This window comes from Lissotriton helveticus, chromosome 9 (genome assembly GCF_964261635.1).
Source record: "Lissotriton helveticus chromosome 9, aLisHel1.1, whole genome shotgun sequence".
NCBI classification, from domain to species: Eukaryota; Metazoa; Chordata; class Amphibia; order Caudata; family Salamandridae; genus Lissotriton; species Lissotriton helveticus.
Window position 1 is genome coordinate 467,622,727 of NC_136070.1, and position 20,786 is coordinate 467,643,512.

The following is a 20,786-nucleotide window of genomic DNA, read 5'->3' on the forward strand; positions in this document are numbered from 1 at the left end:
TGCAGCCATTTTAAAAACAAAGCTCGCCCAGAGAGGATACCCAAATCGCTTAATAAAACAAGCTTACAAGCGTGCAAAGTATTACAATCGTGACAGTTTATTTGAGGCTTCATCCAAACCGAACAACTGTAATGATCAGATTGTTATGGTAAACGACTATAATGGTTTCAGTAATAAGGTGAAGAATCTGATAAACAAAAATTGGACCATACTAAATAAAGCAGGAATAACACCCATGACCAAACCTATATATGCATACAGAAGAAACAAGACCATAAGAAATCACTTAGTACACACCTTTAAAGAACCAAAAAGAGGAGGGCAAAGAGATGTTGTAAGTAACAACCCCATCAGGGGCAATTTACCGTGTGGTTCTTGCTCGCACTGCAAAAACATTATCAAGACTGACAAATTAGAGGTGCAGGGCATTACTCATTGGATGAACGAACACGTGAATTGTCGCACTGCCAATGTAGTGTACCTGTTGGTGTGCCCTTGTGACAAATGTTATATTGGTGAGACGGGGCGCGAAATGCGTCTACGACTCACGGAACATCGTTCCGCAATTAGAAATCACAAAAAGAATGCCCCCCTAGTTGAGCATTGGATAGCTCAAAATCACAGTATAGATGACATCAAGTGGTTTATTCTGGAAAAGATCAAGATATCAGTAAGAGGGGGAGATTTAAATAAAAAACGTAAACAGAGGGAACAATTCTATATGTCCAAATTCAAGTCATATTATCATGGATTAAATGGGCGTGAGGAGTGGGATAGAATGATTCGGTAATCACCCCACAGGGCAGCATATCCTTCCCTCTGGCACACTTTTCCTGAAGTCTGTACTAAATGAAACATATACTATAATATGACTAGGAACCAACCTTAATTTGACCAAAAATGACTTATGTACTTGAGTTCCTGCTCAGGGAATTTGTGAAACATCACTCTGAGGTTCGAGAGTAGAAAGTAAAATGGTATTAATCTGGATCATATGAATTTAAGGTTGTGATAAAAAGTATAGAACTAATACTTGTTAAAGTAGTTCACGTCTGTCTCTTGCCCTTTTTGTGACATTGCAAAATAGGTGTATTGCTGAGTGAATATGGAATATGCACTGTTTAAACTCCACCAGTGGTATTCGTTAAATTACACAAAATGTAATAATCAGTATCCAATTGAGATATGGGGCAAGCGCTGGCTTCCAACGTGTAGCTTTAACGCATGGACATAAACATGTAATTTCGTTTTAAAAATAAAGGGAAAAACATACCCGCGTAAGGGCTAGGTTAATAAAACTATACTTGAGAAGAGGCCCCTGATAATATAATATATAATATATAGCATGAGACACAGGGAGTAATTTTGCGTGTCAATAGCGGGCTCGAACTTGAGACCCCGTAGTCCATAACGACCACCATAAACTACCAAAATGGCGCTAACAGACGGGCGCCGAGTGCAATACACGCTAAATAACCAGTAAACTAATACTGTAGCGAGAATGTGGTACAGACAAATATCTGCATACAAAAAATAAATAAAGTAAATGCAAGGACAGGATGTTCTTGAAAAATTAAAACAACTAAATGGTATGGGGCAGATCTGGGAACCCGGAGGCCTTGAACTCGTGGCCCGGTAGTTGAATAGGGAGAATAAACTACAAAAATGGCGCTAATACACGAGCCGTGTAGTTTAAGGGGGATAACTAACTACAAAGATGGCGCTTAGACACGGGCGCCCTCAAACTAAACAATGACACCATAAATGTGCATAAATTAAATACTGACATTTGTGACATAATTAACAAAAGAAATAAAGCAGGGTACTCTCATGCGTGGAGAAGTGACATAGCGAACCCAAACTCAGGGATCCTTGTAGTTCAATTAAACTTCTGCTTCAAAAAACTACCGATATGGCGCTCATTTTTGCCGCGAAATTAAGCAATCTATTTCAATTAATGAGACAATTGCTAACCAATTTAGGATGCGCATGGGTATTTAAGGCGCACGCAATTTGACTAGCTCGATCAGAAGCAGTCAAAGCAGGAAGCGGTCGCAAGCACTTTACTCCGTGCCGGCAATGAGAAGGTAAGCGCTCTGTAGACGCACAAGCTAACGGGGGCTGTGTCACTTGGGGTGGGGCACTGTAATAGTACATGCCTCGCCTAAAGTACTAAAGAGTAGGCGAACGGTGGGGAATTTTGCCGTTAGTGATAACAATGAACGAGTATGTGGCTTCATGTTATGAAAGAGTAGGCGAACGGTGAGGGACCTGGCCGCCAGTAACAATAACGAATCAGCATGGGGCTTTATGTTAAAAGAGCGGGATACTGGGCAACAACTAAACATTAGATGCCCATGTCCAAGCGGTAGAAATCAGTAATAAACGGAATGCGTAGACATAATGTCAACTCGTCTTGTTCCATGTTTACATCCTAAGATGACCCATTGACTTTTCAGGTAGTGAACAGATCAAAGTAAAATCACCGCTCCAACCTAAAAGTCAAGGCGTTGCTGGTACAAGAAAAACAAGGGCTGCACTCCGGGCTCAAATACCTCATCTCAATAAGGTATGTATGACATACCAACCGCCCTAGAAGCAAAGATGATAGGGCTATTAGAGAACGGTGATAACAATGAAGATTAAGACACTTAAACACACCACTATGTCACCCCAAATACAGGTTGGCAGACACCACTTGAGAGGGTGTAAGAAAGAAATAGCCTGAGTGTCAGCATTGAGCAATAAATTGATAGGTGGGTATCAACAAAATCACTCCTATAGGCTCAACTAACTTAAAAGTAAGGTCCATAATTCTTAAGCAATTATTGTGTGTTGTCCACAGGCGCAGTAACATTATCAAATGCATATGGCAAAGTAATACTACCAAATGCTTGTGGGCCAGACTGGAAAACAGTACCAGCTTTGACAGACACCCATATTTTAAAGGGACAAACAAAATCCCCATAAGTAAGTAAATCATGAGATATGGACGTATCAGCCAATATTATCTCTAGCATGGTGTATAATCCCTTGCTTTTCCCTTGTAGAAAGTCAATGACTGAATAAGGTTTTGGTGTGAACGACGAGAAGCGCAACGCCAAATAGAAATAAAGAAGTCCTGAAAAATTAATACAAGGACTGAAACCCCTATATTTCAAGTAAGGGGACTCAGTATACCAAATAGTAACCACTAATAAATCAGTCCACAACTAGAATAAAAAACTCTCCTTAGGAAAATGTACTGATTGTATTCATTTTTTCCTTTTTTAGAAAGAAGCAATAACTTTGGTTTTAATATTTCGTCTGTCCTGAGGAAGGTGCCACAAATGTAATCTACGCACCGAAACGCGTCGACAAATAGGACTTATTAATTGTACATGAATTGTTTTGCATTGATGTGAATATACAAAATCTTTTGAACCAGGTGTGACTCTGAATTAGAAACCGTAATTCGGAATTGTTAGATAGCAGTTACAAGTGTAACAGAGCACCCTTTTTAATGATTTAAAGTGTGTAAAATTCAATATAAAGTTTGTGAATATATATGTCTTTCTTTTTTTTTAAAAAAAGTTTTTATATAAAAAAAAATTTAAATAATAAAACTTTGAGAGTAACTAAAAATGACATTCTAGTGTGGCGTACTAATGTTGAAAAACTGTTTAAACATAAAATAATATTAAATGAGTCATACGTGTAGGCCTGTTGGTCACTTATCGAAAGACTAATACACAGAAAGGATTTCTCTTTTGTTAAAACTGTTGATACCCAGTCCTTTCTGGTCCCTGGGAAACTCTCTACTTTTTGAGATAAAGCAATTCATGGTCAGGCGCCAGCCTATATAAAAGATAGGCTCAAAATGTATGAACCCAAGCGCGCTCTGAGATCCTCTGATTCCCTCTTGTTATCCTGCCCACGTTTCAAATTGGCAACAAAGGGAGGCAGAGCTTTCTCAATCCAAGCTCCACCTATCTGGAACAAGCTACCGGAGGTGCTTCGCAGAGAATCCAACCTTCTCTGTTTTAGGAAAACCTTGAAAACTTTGCTTTTCAAGGACGCGTTTACATTCCCGTAATTTAAGTTAACTTCCTTCATCTTCACTTTGTCTCTTGTTGCTGTACTTTGTCAGAAGCGCTTTGAGACCTGTCGGTGAGTTGGCGCGATACAAAACCCAGTTACAAATTACAAATTACAAATTACCATGGTGCAAAGGTACCTGCATTGGTGCACGGCAGCCCATAGTGCGCCAGCTCTGGGGAAAAGGACACTAATGCACCATATCTGATAGATACGGCACATTTCCTGCCCTTTTCTTTTGCCATAGGGCAGCGCAGCAGCAAGGCCTGCAGCACTGCCCTATGTCAAAACACCCATAAATGAAGCCCTTAGTGAGAAATACCCAAATACTTATTCCAGTCTGGGTAAAAAAGAGTCAAACATGTGTTTTTAGTTGTTGTGAGCCACACTCTTAATTACATAGGCCATGTCTCTGAAAAAAAGGACTTCTAGTTACGCTTCCTTGGTCACTACCTTTTACAGACCCCCACCTTTTTCATCCCAATTTAAAGCACTGCTGAATATAGAGTAAAGTACAAGTTGTGCAAAATGAATGGCTTTCTTTTGAAAACGTTTAATCCACTAGGAATATTTCAAATATGCCTCTGCGTAAAACTACCGTTCATTTAACAAATGTGAAATCCTTGGTCTCCGACCCAGAGCTTGCCACTCAGTTTAAAAAGCAGCAGACTGTCGTTTAGAGAGCTCGAAAACTTCAGTGTGGTCCCAGAATGAGAGGCCATACACACTCTCGTACTGCTGAAAATAAAATACATCTGTAAATGCCAGAGTTGGAGTGGGATCAAAAATAGGTGCGGGCACCCTAAAAAAAAGTGGCCCTCATTCGCGGATTGACTTTCCGCAAAACACTGCTTCGACATGGTCTTATGAAAAGAATGGGCGGGGGTCTCTAACAGAGGAGTGTTTTCTTAACTTCACTTAGATAAAATAAAATGCCTGGGTTCGTTCACACTGGTGAACCACACATAAATACAAGTGAGGTGACTTCAGCTCAGGCCCCCTGCCGCTGCTCAATCTGCATATGTTAAAGCGAGAGAAAGGAAGTGACACCTCTGCCCCGTGGGTAAAACGCAGGTAATAGAGGCCCATCTGCCTCCAGAAAGGCCACTCAGGCTCCCACTGGGCCGCAGGCGGCATCCGAAGAGCACAGACACCGCCCAAATCAGCCCCCAGGCTGCCCAAAAAAAGTGGACCGCAGCTGGAACTTGGATTCTGGTCCCTCGGCCATTGCACTAGTGCCCGCTTTCCCAAATCGACCTGTGTAAATCTACTCTGTGCTGCGTGGTCGGCTCGTATGTTCTCAGACATGCCAAACCAACAATAGATTAAGCATTGTATCTGTTTTTTTCTGTCATACTGCGTTATCCCCCCCCAATCACCTTGATTTCTCACATACATAATGAGTGCGGAGTTTCCGATGGGAAACCCGCGCCTCTTTTGGTATGTTAACGACAGGTTATGTGGGCGGTGCTTGGGTGTGCAGGAACCGTCATAATACAACCACCGCGAGGTGAAAATGAATTCACGCGGGAAGTAACGATGATACCGAAAAGATGAATCAATTAAAACATGAAACACGTCATCTGCATGAATAACTGAGGATGTATCCGGTGACCGAGGGTTGACCCACGCCACGGACCAAGAGATTTGTGACAATTTACCAAGTGGCACGCATATTTACTCACTCACTGACTCAATTGTCTTCACAGACACATTCATTCACTCGGCTAGGTAGTCCAGGCACTCTCTTACCCGCTCAGCTCAAATACATATTCAAGTCACGAACCTTCACCTAACTCGCTCACTCACATCACACGCTCAAAGCACCCCCTTTCTGAGTTGCATTCACTCAATTTAAACACTCACTCGTGCAACTTAGTCACACACTCAACTCCATCGGCAACACGTCGAATTTGTGAACTATTCTCTCACTCTTTTTCGTTCATTTTCAGTACATGTGGACATTTCTAGGCAGCGAGGAATCGTACGTTGCTCCATTTCCGTTGAACAGGAAACCACAAAATGTATTTCCCGAAACCCATAGGAAAGTATGAAAGAAAAGACCTTGACTACCCTATTGTGGTTTGGTGCTGGCAGCACGTGGGTCGTCCGTTACCGTGCATGCACGATACAAGCATGTCACATGTAGAGACATCTTTCTGTGTGAGATGTCACCCCCTACATCTAGAACGCACAGTGGACTCTCCCTGACACAGTTCTGCTCATACATGTTCTGAGCAAGTCCCACGTATGGGGTGGGGGTCCTTTCTAGCAGAGATGCTCCCCGTACAGTTCGCACCGATAACTGTACAAGAGATTCCCAGAAATGTAGCGCTCATATTACAATATTTAACACGATGGTAATTAACTACCCCACACCACCAATTTACGAGGATGCTGGTAACAGAGCAAATTATTCACATTGCTGATTCCTCACGAAGAGGCTTCTTACATATTATCTGCTTTTACATTTTCACTCGCCCTTCTAATCATGTATTCAAAGGGGTTTACACCAATCTAATGGACTTTCCTTTACACAGTTTCCCACTTCGGTCTAACTCAAAGGCGCATATGTCGCTGCATTACTTGCATGCCAGACCTCAGCTTGCTCTCATCAGGCTAAGAATCAAAGTGATGCAAATGATGGTTTAGGCAGTACATTCCTTTCCCATCCCATCAGTACACAATGAAAAGGCATGCATAGTCAAGAAGTCACAGAAAAACACAAAGGTAAATCAAGCTAGTGGAATTCTACAGTAGCTTAGTTTATTTTACAACATGTTTCAGCTGAGAAATTCCGTACCGAGGAAGGAAGTAGCCATATTCTTCCACAAAGCATGTGGACGCCCCGCATACGAATTAAACCCAAACAAAATACCGCTTTGTAAAAACGTACCACAACGAGAGTAAAACGTACCTTTATTTTAGAAAAAGGGCGCAATTCCGTTTTGTAAGTACAGCGGTTTTCATTCCGTGCTCTTCGCAGCGGCGTCCTGTTTGCCCTTGTTCGTGCAGTGCAAGAAACAACTACAGGAAGTTGTAGCTGTAATCAAGCAACCCAGCCTGCCAGGGGCGTAGCTATTAATAGTGCAGCAGGTGCAGTTGTACCGGGAGCTAGATCTGCGCGGAGTCCTCCTAGCTCCTACCCCAAATAAGGCCTATTTCATACCTGCCAACTCACACGGTGCCACCGTGTGACACATGATACAGGCTCCCATTACACGGTCTCCGGTGAGGAGCTGATATCACAGGGTGGCAGGGGGAAAGAGCCGAAAACCACTGTAATTAGTGGTTTTCCAGGTCATTTTCTGAGGATTTGACCTGCCGAAGTCCATTAAGGGGCGTGAAAACGCCCTAGGACACAGCAAGCTTTTTTTTTTGTTTTTTGGGAGGAGGGAGTTTGGGGGCGGATGGTGTTCGAAAGTGCCTTAGGAGCTTCTCGAAACGACCCCCCCCCCCCCCCGCGCCCCCATCAGGGATCCGCCCCTCCTCACACGGTCAGATTATACTTGAAGTTGGCAGGGATGCTTACCACAAAACTCTTGACATGGCTGCCTACTTCATACTTGCATTGAGGCCAGTGACACACTTGCTACACCAATGCACCTTAGTGCAAATTTAGAGTGTCGACCCTTTGAGAAACAACCGGCAATTAACATAAACTATTTTGTTTCAGCTGCTGTCTTAGGTCAGGGAGATGACTAGAAAGTATATGCCTTGTGAATGCACGCATTTATGTTCAGTCTATATTTATTGGCATTCATATATTTGTCTCACAGGCTTTTCTATTTTTGTATGGGTGTTAAATTTGAGCAGGAGGAACACCAGCACTGCCATTTCGCAACATGCAAACTCTTGTTGTGTGTCTGTGAAAATACTTTTCTCTTAGTTATCTGTGAAGGAGGGTCCTGATTTTATTGAAGAAACCAGGGGTGAATATTATACAATCTCTTTCCTGCTTTGTTTATACAACACATTCAAAGACCCTCTCCAGTTTCCCATAATTTCACCTTCTCAAGCAAGAATTATCAACAACAAAAAAAGACACCCCGTGCTAAGTATAGGTGTGGTTCCCAACAAACTCCATCTTGTCTTGATTTTGAGTTTGCAGACCATGGAGAATTGTAAATATAGCAAATAAAAACAAAAAACAAGCAACAGCCAAAACAATGCCTCATCCCCTTGACCAAAGCCCTCAGTTTAAAATGCTTTCTTGCAGGAGGCATTCTACTTTACTACCCCAATCACATTGAGTCTTTAATCTAAAATCTGAGAGCTATTAATAACTTGCCACGAAGGATGTGAAATATTTACATATATAGTTGCGGGATAATTTTCACCTCAATTGTCTTTAATAAAATAAGGACAATTGTTTACTAGACTGGAGGCACAAATTTGCAAGCTGAAAGCTATCCACTCACATCCCTTGCAGCATGCCAGACGGCTTTACAATAAAAAGTTTTAAATGTGGACACCCTTCACCAGTCTGCTGACCATAGAATATCTTCCAGCCTGGCACCAGTCTATATGGTCTTTAAAGCCATAGGGCCTGATTCACAGAACTAACTTAAGACCAGGGGCCCGATGTAGGTAGAACTTATTTACCGATCCTTAATTACCGAATTTTACCGATTCGGTAATTAAGAATCGGTAAATAAGAAGGGTGGGTATGTAGGAACATCCAGATGTTCCATTTACCGAATCGGTAATTATCTGTATTTACCGATTCGGTAAATACCGACCGGTAATGCTCCATTCATTCCTATGGGCTTTGAAGCCCATAGGAATGAATGGGGCATTACCGCTCGGTATTTACCGAATCGGTAAATACCGATTTTGACAAGGGTGCAGGGGGTGTCACTTTGACACCCTCTAGCACCCCCAAAAAAGGTTCGGGGGCCATGTGGCAGGCATACCTGCCCTAAGGGCAGGTCTGCCTGTCATATGGCACAGGTGTGCATGCACACATGTGCATGCACACCGGAATCGGTATTTTACCATCAAATATATTTGATGGTAAAATACCGATTCTGTAAGGCTTGTGGGACTCCGAAGAGTCCCACCTACATCTCATTATTACCGAATCGGTAAAAATACCGATTCGGTATTTTACAGATTCGGTAAATTTACCGATCGGTAAATTTACAGAATCTGTAAAATTCTGGGCCCTACATACCAATTCTGATTTACCGGTCGGTAACGGCCGAAAATACCGATTTTCGGCCGTTACCGACCTACCTACATCTGGCCCCAAATCCTAAACTTACTACCATTTTGGTATTCACAGAAGGCACTTACTCATTTTGGTATTCACAGAAGTCACTTACTCATTTCGGTATTCACATAAGTTAGGAGTCCTAACTTTAGGACTCCAAAATGCCTTCTGTGAGTTAGTAACTTTAGGACTCCTAAACTGAGAAAAATCCTAACTTTAAGACTTTCGGTATTCACAGAAGGCATTTAGGAGTCCTAAAGTTAGGAATCCTAACTTTACTCCTCCTAAACTGAGAAAAATCCTAACTTTAAGACTTTTGGTATTCACAGAAGGCATTTAGAAGTCCTAAAGTTAGGAGTCCTAACTTCTGTGAATACCGAAATGAGTAAGTGCCTTCTGTGAATACCAAAATGAGTTAGTGCCTTCTGTGAATACCGAAATGGTAGTAAGTTTAGGATTTTGTCTTAAGTAAGTTCTGTGAATCTGGACCAGTGCTCCTAACATTGTACACCAAGGTGACCTGTGCCTGCACCTGCCAAAGCCATTACACCTTTCACTCATCTACTCAGAGTGACTGAGGACACCGGGGCAAAAGTGTTTCTGCAGTGCTATAAATAACAGCTGGGATGCTGACCTCCATTCCTCAATTATCAGCATACATTGTTGAAGTCATTGTACCACACACAGTTTAGGTTGTAAAGGAAAAGAAGGAAACTCAATAGTAGTGGAATATTTCTTGGTGCGCCTTGTAATTGTAAAGTATACCCCAATTAAAGCAAAATACATAGCAGATTCATCCAATACCCTATCATCAGACACCTTTCAACAAGCAACCACACAGAACAATGTTGCCGGTTTGCTGACAGATACTTGAATAATAATCTGTTATCGTCTTCCCAGGACTGAAAAAGTTATACAACCAAATTAACCTCCCATAGCGTCGAATATCTAGATTCAGGAGGATTCTCATACTAAATCTCCTTCAACAGTCTACACACCATAGGTTGCTTGCCTATTGGCTTACCCTTTACTTTCTGCTGTCCTGCTGAAATTGCAGACCTGTAGGCATTAGCCTTCCTGTAAGATTTCTGAACCGCTGCCAAGGATGGCAAGAAGTTCTGAGCACTAAGGATCAATGTCCCTGTCCACACACCAGTTACGCCAGACATCCCATGTTAACATGTAATCTCTAGTTGTGCCTTTCCCCAAGATGCTCTGATATATTTCAAAGCTGACACGTGTGTAAATGCTGTTCCAAACTATGTGCACTAGCTTGCCCTCCAGAACTAAACTGTGGTATTGACTTTCAGAATTCCTCAGCAATCCTGGAAATACTGACAACATATATGGCTTATCCATTGGCAACTCCAGAAGCGATGGAAATTGTAAGAAACTGGTCTATAACTTGAGAGGGATGAGAGCCCCACTCAGATAATAAACACAATTCTTGTCAGTGTGAACCATAAAAGTCACTAAATTAACCCTCTGGTACCTTGGCACAAAAGCAGTCAAGCTTAACATGTCGGGACTAAAACAGAAGTAAAGTGAAAATACAACACAAGAAAAATGCCAAACTAATTTAGAAATATAGAGTCAAGTTTAATAAAATCAAATTACAGCAAAATGACAAAAATTCAATAAGTAAAATCAGATTTATGTATTGTTAGATATGTAGGTAAAAATAGTGCCAAGAAGCACAAAGAACCAATTGCAGGTTTTGGGTTGTGCTGTATGAGGTCACAGTCAAAACTTCAGGACAACCGCGATGAAGCACACTTCGGATACAAAAATCAAGTTTGTCCCTGTCGAAGTTTGCCTCCTAACTCAGCCCAGTTCCACGCAAGGTATCTCAATCGGAAGGTTTATGTTGACAAGGCACTGCAAGTAGATCATGGTTGATGCAAAGAGCTAGTTACCGGACAGAACTTGATCAAGAGGAGATTATTTGTTGGTACAAAGAGCTGGTCACCTGTTGGAGTTTTGCTGTAGCAGGAAAGAAGAGATGGTTGTTTGCAGATGCAAATAGTGCCGCACTAGTGAAATCTGGAGCCTGAAGCTTGAGAATCTGTGTCATAGTTGGATGCAGGTTCCACAATGGGCTAGGTGAAGTCCTCTTGCGTTCGTGCGAAGACAAGGAATGGTTCTTTTGCGACGTGAAGAGACGGAACCTCTAGATCTTTCAGTTGTAGTCCAGTTCTTGCAGTTTTCAGGTTGGAGGAGTACACTCATGCACCAGGGTAGGGTTCAGGACTTGAGGGGACACCCCTTTGGGATCAGGACTCACTACAGCAGAGGCTAGCATCAGAACCAGTGAATGTTGGTCAGATGGGCAGTTACAAAGAAGGCCTCTGGAAGCTTTCTGAGTCACTGTAGCTCAAACAGGATGTGAGCCAACTTACACTTGGAACCACTTCTGGGATCCTGGTTGTAAGGCAAGCAGGTCCACTCTTCCTTCTTCAGACGGCAAGTCAGTTCTTACACTAAATCATCTCAGTTCTAGGAGTCCACCGTAAAGTTCAATCCCTGTTTGGAGATGAACCACTTCAACAGTTTTTGGTTCTCACCCCTCATCTGCATCAACCATCTGAGGGGTCTGTGATCTGTCTGAACCCAGAAGTGAGTCCCAAACAAGTAGGGTCTTAGCTTCTTCAGTGCCCAGGCCACATCAAAAGCTTCTCACTCAATTACACTCCACCTCTGTTTCCTAGGGAGTAACATCAAATCAATCAACGGTTTGTAAAGTGCACTACTCAACCGTGAGGGTGTCAAGGCGCTGGGAGGGGGGGATTTTGAGCAGCTCCGGCTCATCCAAAGAGCCAGGTCTTAAGGCTCTTCCTGAATGCTTGCAGTCTGGGTTAATCGCCTGATGCTGAGGGGGAGTTTGTTCCAGGTCCTGGCCTGATTTAGGAGAAGGATCTTCCTCCCATTCTGATTCTGCGGATGCATGGGATCTCGGTCAGGGAAAAATTGGCAGAGCAGAGGTTCCTCTTGGGGGCGTAGAAGGAGATTCTTTCATTGAGGTATTGGGTTCTGGTGTGGTGGAGGACTTTGTAGGCATGTGTGAGCAGCTTGAACGTCACTCTTTTTTTGACCGGCAGCCAGTGGAGGTTTTGTAGGTGCTGGGTGATGTGGTCTTGCTGTGGATGTTGAGGACGATTCTGGCTGCAGTATACTGGACATTCTGGAGTAGAGATCTGTTAATTCTGGCATAGAGGGTGTTCCCGTAGTCCAGCCTGCTGGTTATGAGTGCATGGGTGACAGTCTTTCTGGATTCGGAGTGATCCATTTGAAGGTCTTGTGGAGTATGTGGAGGGTGTTGAAGCACGTGGAAGATACAGCGTTGATCTGCTGGTTCATGGTGAGGGAGGAGTCAAGTATGTTGCCAAGGTTGCGTGCGTGGACCCTGGGAGTGGGAGGGTTGCTGAGGGCAGGGGGCCACCAGGTGTTGTCCCAAGCGGCAAAGGTGGACCCAAGGACCACCGTTTTCTCCGAGTTGAGTTTCAGGCAGATGCTGCTCATCCAGGATGGGATGTCCTTGATTTCTTCCTGGAAACTGTGTCTGGTGATGTCAGGTTCTTTGGTGAGGGAGAGGATAAGCTTGGTGTTGTTGGCGTACGATATTATGCTGAGTCCATGTTTTCTGACAATGGTTGCGAGTGGGTCCATGTAGATGTTGAAGAGCGTGGGGCTGAGGGAGGATCCTTGGGGTACTTTTCATCTGATTTCTGTGGGTTCGGAGAGGAACGGCTGGAGTCTGATTTATTGAGTTCGGCCAGCGAGGAAGGAGCGGATCCAGTCAAGGGCAGTTCCCTGTATGCCGGCATCATAGAGTCTGGCGGCTAGTGTGCGGTGGGAGTCAGTGTAGAAGGCTGCTGAGAGGTCTAGTCGGATGAGGGTTGCAGTGTGGCCTTGGTCAAGGATAGTGCAGAGTTCGTCCATGGCAGCTAGGAGGGCTGTCTCTGGTTGCTTTGGAGTCCGGAATGAGAGGTGTCAAGGATTCTATGAAGTTTGTGAGCTGGTTGTTGACGATCTTTTCGGTGACTTTGGCGGCGAAGGGGAGGAGTGAGCTGTGTCTGTAGTTCTTGAGGTCTGTCAGGTCTGCAAAGTGCTTCTTGAGGAGGGGTTTGACTTCTGAACATTTCCAGTCATCGGGGAATTTGCCTGTTTCAAAGGTGCAGTTGATTGAACGTTGTAGTGCTGGTGCTATGGAGAAGGCAGCCCTGTAGAAGATGTGTGGGGGTCTGGGGTCAGTGGGAGCTCCAGAGTGTATGCTCTTCATGGTCTTTGCAGTGTCTTCCATGGTGACAGGGGTCCAGGCGTTGTTGCTGGTCGGCTGGGTGGCAGTGCTGGTGGCTGGTGTTTTGCCAGTGCCGTGGGTCTGTTAGTCGCAGTTGTCATAGAGAGTCCTGATCTTTTTATGGAAGAAGGAGCTGAGTTTGTTGCAGAGGTCCTGGGAGGGAGGAACATCAGAAGTTTCACTGGGGAGGTTGGTGAATTCTTTTATGACGTTGAAGAATTCATTTGAGTTACATGAGTTGGAGAGGATTCTTTCCTGGATGAAGTTCCTCTTCATGGGTCTGATGAGTTGGTGGTGTTCTGTCATGGCGGTCCTGTAAGTGGTGCATGCCTCTGAGGTTTTGCTGTTCCCCCATGCTTTCTCGAGTCGGCATGTGTCCTTTGATTCTCGGAGATCCGTTGTGAACCAGGTAGCTTTTGTGGTGTGTTGTCTGTCGGAGTTCTGGAGGGGGGTGAGCATGTTTGCGCAGTCGGCAATCTATCTGTGGAGTTCATTGGCAGCAGAGTTGGCATCCGTCGTGGTGTTTGGAGGGGTGAGGCTGAGGGTGGAGTTGAGGTGTTCTTTAGTGATCTTGCTCCAGTTTCTCCGCAAGGGGCTTGGTGTGGGCTTGTGTGCGGTGGGTTTTGAGAAGGACAAGTGAACGCAGTGGTTGTCTGTCCAGAGAGGCTGCATGGTGTGACTGAAGCGGATGTTGTTCCCTCCTGCAAAGATGGGGTTGAGGGTGTGTCCTGCCTTGTGGGTGGAAGTGGTGACAAGCTGCTTCAGTCCAATCTTGGCGAGGTTGTCCAGGAGGGCTGTGGAGTTTTGGTCACTGGCGTTGTCGAGGTGGAAGTTCAGGTGTTCAAGCAGTGTGTAGTCCTTGGAGGCCAGGGCGTGGGGCCGATGAGGTCTGCGATGGTGTTGGTAAATGGGGAGCGGGATCTGGGACGTCTTTAGGCAAGAGTTGCATGTAATGTTGTTCTGGGATTGATTTTGGAACTGGAAGTGGAGGTGTTTCATGGGGGGGTGAGGAGTCATTTGAGATGGTGGTTGTGAGTTGGAGGGAGTTCTTGTGTACGGTGGTGAGGCCACCTCCAGGGTGGTTGGAGCGGTCCTTCCTTGTGTTCTTGTACCCATCGGGGATGGCGGTTGTGAGGTCGGGTGCGGAGCTGGCGTTGGTACAGGTCTCTGTGAGGAAGGTGATGTCGGGCGAGAGGATGTTGAGGAGGTCCCAGATTTCTACTGCATGTCTATGCAGGGAGCGTACGTTGAGGAGGATGGAGCTCAGGGGTTTTGGTGTGTTGGCGTCCCGTGGGTTGGTGGTAGCTGTAGGGGTCCAGAGGTGGGTGAAGGTGCAGCCGCAGCATCAGCAGGAGAAACAGCCTTGGCTGGTGATCTGCGTCGACAGCCAACAGTTGTTGTTTCTTCCGGGGTTGAGTGCGTGGAGGGTTGCTGAGTTGAAGTGGTGGGGGGTTGGTGGGCCAGGATCCCTGGCGCTGATCACGGACAGGCGCCGACAGGCTTGCCTTTGGCACCCCAGCAGCATGCCCGCTGCACGCAGCCACGCAGAGGCAACCATTAAGTAGGGGTTGGGGGGAGGGAGAGCAGCTGGAAGGCGGCAGTAGGAACAGGGGCGGCGGAGGGACCCTGGGAGCAGCAGCAGCAGGAGCAGGAAGGGAGCAAAAAATGGTAAACAGGGAAGAAGAGTGAAAAAAGGCACAACAAGACAAATAGACAAAAAGGCACAAAGAGAACAAATAGACAAAGAGGCACAAAGAGAACAAATAGACAGAAAGGCACAGAGAGAACAAATAGACAAAAAGGCACAAAAAAGGCAGAAACTGCACAAACGAGGCACAAAAAAGGCACAGACAGACAAAAGGCAGAAAGACAAACGGCAGACAGACAAGGCAGAAAACTACAGAAAGGCTGGCCGAGTATACCAGCGGAAGAGCAAGTCTCTCCCACTGGACCACTAGGGATGAGGCGCGTGCAGGAGCCTGCAGGTGGAGGAGGGCCTCGAACAACTACCTGGAATCAGATAAGTGAAGGGGGCAGCGGCGCAAAAATGGAGCTGCAACAAGGGAGAGCAGTTTCCCTGACCAGGCGGTCAGCATTCTTGCTCCTCTGCTAATGAAGGCTACAGGTTGGTCCGGGCCCTCTTCACTCAGCTGTGAGAGTACTGCACCCACACCATGCTCTGAAGCATCTGCCTGCACAACTAATTCTTGGGAGAAATTAGGTGCCTTCAGCATGACCACCATGCACATGGGTGCCTTGAGGGCATCAAAAGGGGTCTGACAGGCCTCAGTCCAGATCGCTTTCCTTGGCTACTTCCTGGAAGTCAGGTCAGTCAAGGGGGCAACAATGGTATCATAGCCCCTGACAAATCTCTTGCAACGGCTGGTGAGACTAAGAAGGCTCTTACCTCGGTGTGCGTCTTGGGGGTCTCCCAAGCTAGAGTGGTGTCAATCTTAGGTTATAGGGGTGTCACCTAGCTGCTTCCTACCTGGTGCCCTAAGTACACAACAGACCCCTGCCCTATTTAGCACTTACTGCCTTGATAGTGAGGCCGGCCTTCTGCAGAGCCTTCAACACTTCCCAGAGGTGGTGCAAGTGTTCTTCCCAGCTGGAACTGAACACTGCAATGTCTTCCAGGTAGGTAGCCTTGAAATCCTCAAGCCCAGCCAACACCTGGTTGACCAACCTCTGAAAGGTGGCAGGGGCGTTCTTCAACCCAAAGTGTATAACGCGGAACTGGTAGTGCTCCTTAGGTGTTGGGAACATAGACCTCTCTTTGACCCCATCGGGCAAGGCAATCTGTCAGTACCCAGGCGTTAAATCAAATGTACTGAAGGACTTAGCAGCTCCTAGCCGATCTATAAACTCATTAGCTCTGGGGGTGGGTGCGCGTCAGTCTTAGTGATGGCGTTCAACCCACGGTAGTCCACACAGAATCCCAGTTCAGGTGTGGCACCGGGTACAGCAGCCTTTAGGACCAAGACCATTGTGTCGGCCCAAGGACTGTTGGAGGGCTCTATCACTCCTTTTTTTTTTTTTTTTTTTTAATTTTATTTTGTAAACCAGGAAAAGCATAATACAATTTAACAAAATTACAGAAAATAACACAATAAAGCTGGATCGTAGAGGAGGTAAGGCAAATTGATACAGACTAAGCAATTACTAAGACATTTAAATTCCGATTCAAAGCTCACATTTTCGAGGACAACAGCTGCCTTAGCTAACTTTGCTAATAAATTGGGTAGACGTCCAACGTTAGAACTTTTGGAAACCTACAGGGCAAAATGTATATCCAGTGTGACGTACGGGGCTGGCGTTTGGGGATACGCCAAGGTCGAGGAGGTGCAAAGGGTAGAAAACATCTTCCTGAGATTTCTATTGGCCCTCCCGCGGGGCACTTCGACCTATGCATGTCATCTGGAAGTGGGTCTTCCTTACATAACAGACTTGATCAGGATCCAACCCCTTCTCCTATGGCATAGCATTTGGTCGTCTAGTGAAACTACACTGTGTCAGGGGTTCATAGAGGATTGTATTTCCCTAGATAAGGCCCAAAAAATTGCCTGGATCGCTTATATTAAGAAATTCCTTGGCGACCTTGGCATGTCACAATATTATCATTCCCCTATTTTAATCACCGTAATACCAAGAAAACAATTTAAAAAGATCTGCCTGGCTCACTTAGAATCTCTTAGACTATCCAGCGAGGTTAACAAAGTTACAGTGCAACACTCGCTACAAATTCAAACAACTTTGGCGGTCCAGCCCTACCTAACTAACAATCTATCAGGGTACGATAGATTCTTGCTAACTAGGTTCAGACTAAACATCTTTCACCACGTGGTCACTTTCCCAAAAATTAACACCTGGGAAAAATCGTTCAAATTGTGTCCTTGTGATGAAGTTTCCTCTCAAACGATGATCCACACAACACTGTTTTGTAAATTCTATCAGGATCTGAGGAAACAGTGGTTATTACCGCTTTTAAAAGTCTTTGGCCTACGCAGGTGCCGTGCGGCACTCCTTGCCCTCCAATTTTTAGATGCTGAACCTTTTGTCAAACAGATAGCAAAATTCCTGAAGCTGGTTGTTAAACACAGGCAGAACCTGGAGTAATTGACAATTAGCATGGGCTGTTCCTCTTCTATCTGGTGATTCTTTGTAACTGATAAATGTAAGTCCTGGTTGTGTTTTCTATTAATACCGGTGTACGGAATTTTAACTTGTATTTAACTTGCTGTTTTTTAAGAACAATGTTATTTTTCTGTGTACGCACTTAGCACTTTATACATCTTATATTGCAGCTCTCTTGTTAGGAGTCATACCCTAAGAAAATGAATTGTTGGCTCTTCAAATGATGGAAGCTCAAGAGAACTGTATGCTGCTAATCTTGAATTTCTTATCCTTGTGATATTTTATCATGTTGACCATATATTTTTTTATTCACTCTTTTTCATGTATTTGTTAATTTATTGTGCTTTTATGGCTGTCTTTCTACAACCGAATAAAGCTCTTTTGAATGAATTGAATTGGTTAGTCATAAAGCAAGTTCAGTAAAGTGTTTTGCATTTCACAATTTTGTTTGGAATTATTTTAATAAAGATTGGTACTCATTTTCAGGTCCTTAAAAGGATGAATGACTGACACTAGCTTTCCAGGATGTAAACCTGCAACAGGCATATAGCACACAAATCTCAGCATCCAGAGATTAACTTACTGAGCTGTCTCACCAGCCTCACATGTCCAATCGTTAAATGAATATATCTTCCTGGGACAGAGGTCTTCAAACTGATAGGCATCCTCATACCACAACAATCTATCACTGCATTACCAGAAGGGAACAAATGCCTCTCTAAAGTACTTGTAAATGAAGATGGACTGGAATCATGGCTTTGTTTATTTGGTACGTTTCCAGGCTGCCTTTATTAACATGCAAGGGTTGAAATCATAGGCGTCTCTCTTCCATTCCTCTCATGCAGCAGGGACTATGTACTGTCTCATCACACTACAGTTCTTTGTCTGTTCTCTGGGGGACTACTTTTTTTCTTGGTTTCCTGCTCTGTTTCTGTTTGCCTGTGTGTAGTTTTGGCACCATAGCTGATTACATTTAAATATAGTTTTCCTCCCTCCCACCTCCATCTAATTCCACAGTTGTATTGGGGGTAGTCTTTTGCCATGCCCCTTCTTTGTTAGTTATATTTTTAGGCTTTTAGCGATTTTGGATGTCGACTGTCATTTGGGCTTTTTTCGTAGGATGTTAGTTGGTTTTTGGCTTTGTTTTAAGGAGGATTGGGCTTGTTATCCATTGCATTTTGTTGCTTGTAGTTTTATATGTTCATTTCTGTCGCGCTTGCTTCCAATTGTCGCAGGAGTGCCACGGAGCCTGATGCCTAGCCCTCAGTCTCGCCCCTTATCACCTCCTTGTGTTAGGAATGACAACTAACACATAAGCGGTGACTTGGGGAAAACAGGGGAACACAACAAGGAAAGGAAGGGAAGACACTGCAGTCTGCAATCGTCTTAACAGGACAGGTTTCTACTTCACCGGAACTGTATCTATAAGACAAAGCAAATGATTAATATAGTTCTATTCCCACTTTCCTAAACATGAGTGTTTTATCGTTGGCTATGTGTATAGTATACCTATGGGAAGTTGTGTATATAAGCTCTGTCCCCTGGGATAAAGAAAGTCTTGATCTTCCTATATTTGTACCTAGAAATAAGATCACAGAATATTAGGTATAGCTATGAGATATCTAGGGTTTGAATACTATAGCGTTGTATTTGCAATGTACCTCTTAGCATCAGAGGATACGCTTAGGAATAACCACTAATGTCCAAATCCTTGTTAAATGCCACAAGGAAAGAAAGTCCCAACAAATATAAGGACGCTGATTGGTACCAGACGCCTAAGAGATTTGAAGGCGAGAAACTCCTGGGTGCTACAACAATTATAAGTCTTCACAAACAGACTAAACTAAAGTCCACTAAGAACCAAAGGGCACACTCTAAATAATGAAAGAAAGGCAAAGAACCGTGACGAACCAACCGACTCGACACCCTTAAGAAAACAACCAGTCTGACAAGAGAATCAAAGGGAAATGAATCCCGGCACTCACGAACCGCCGAAAACGCCGATGGTGGAAAACGCCAACCGCTAACTCCTCGGACGTTTTCCCTGTGACCCGGAACGACTCAGGAACACTAGCTAATCGCGAAGCGCTTCCGGGCAAGAAAGGCGGACCTAAATGCCCCGAGAACCATCCTGCGCATGCGCACTACTCCCGCCTTCGGATGGGGCGTTATTGCCAACCACGTCTGTTTCGCCAACCACATTGTTCGTTGCTAACACGGATTCCGCTCCATGTAAACAGGCATGACAATTACGAACACAAAAATACACATTCTTGAATACAACGAGAAAATGGCTGCATATGTCAAATTTGCACCACTTTTCTGCTTCTAATGAAAAGTGTTAAGCCGTCACAAAAGAGATTTAAAAAGGTCAAATGGACATTCTGCAAAAGCAGAAATGCCACAAATGCATATTTAAAAATGTCTGGTCATGTCAGAGTAGCCTAGACTATACCAAATACTTTAGAATAGGAGTGTGTCTCAAGCACAGCAAATGATAAACTAGCAAAGCCACAATGTGGCCAATGGCCATCTGTGGTCCTTCTCTATCGTAGCAGAAGTACAACTTGTCTGCCAATCACAAGATGTTCTTCTGGGACTTGCTCCGAAGCCAACCACAACATATCCATTACGGAGCTCAGCGGGGCTATGTTGTTACGCACTACGTTACTATTGGTCTGAGTCAGTTCCGCTAGGTGGCCCTTCGAATTTTTTTTACTTCCGGTTAACAATTCAATTCTAGAGGCGAAAAGGGAAAAAATAGGCAAAGCAAGCCAAGCCAAGCCGGGACTTGGGATTACGGGTATCGGTGCGGGTTCCGCAGCAGGTGATCACTGCAGCATAGGAGGTGAGAGCTGCGCGGCACGCACTGCGTCTCTTAATGTTTGTATAGGGGTTAAGGGTGTCAGGTTGCTGCTGTGCCCCTATTCTCCGGCTACTTCTTCCCTCGACATAAAACCACAACTACTGTTAGCACGCTGGGGGTAAAGGCCTCACTGCAGCTCTAATGCAGGCACCATTTTGGAAGTACTGACCGTTTGAAATGGCTGGGGATGAGAGCTG

General features: G+C 44.6%; 1 protein-coding gene across 2 annotated transcripts in view; it reads right to left on the reverse strand.

The window, feature by feature from the left end:
- The window catches only part of GPR132 (G protein-coupled receptor 132), a 276,870-nt gene extending 269,762 nt beyond the window's left edge, over window positions 1–7,108 (reverse strand). Inside the window, exon 1 of one of the 2 annotated variants that reach the window (XM_078662082.1) lies at window positions 6,995–7,108. The gene's annotated coding sequence lies outside the window, so the exon portion shown is untranslated. The remainder of the gene's footprint in view (window positions 1–6,994) is intronic. The other variant, XM_078662083.1, reaches the window with a different exon arrangement.
- Between the last annotated feature and the right edge of the window lie 13,678 nt (window positions 7,109–20,786).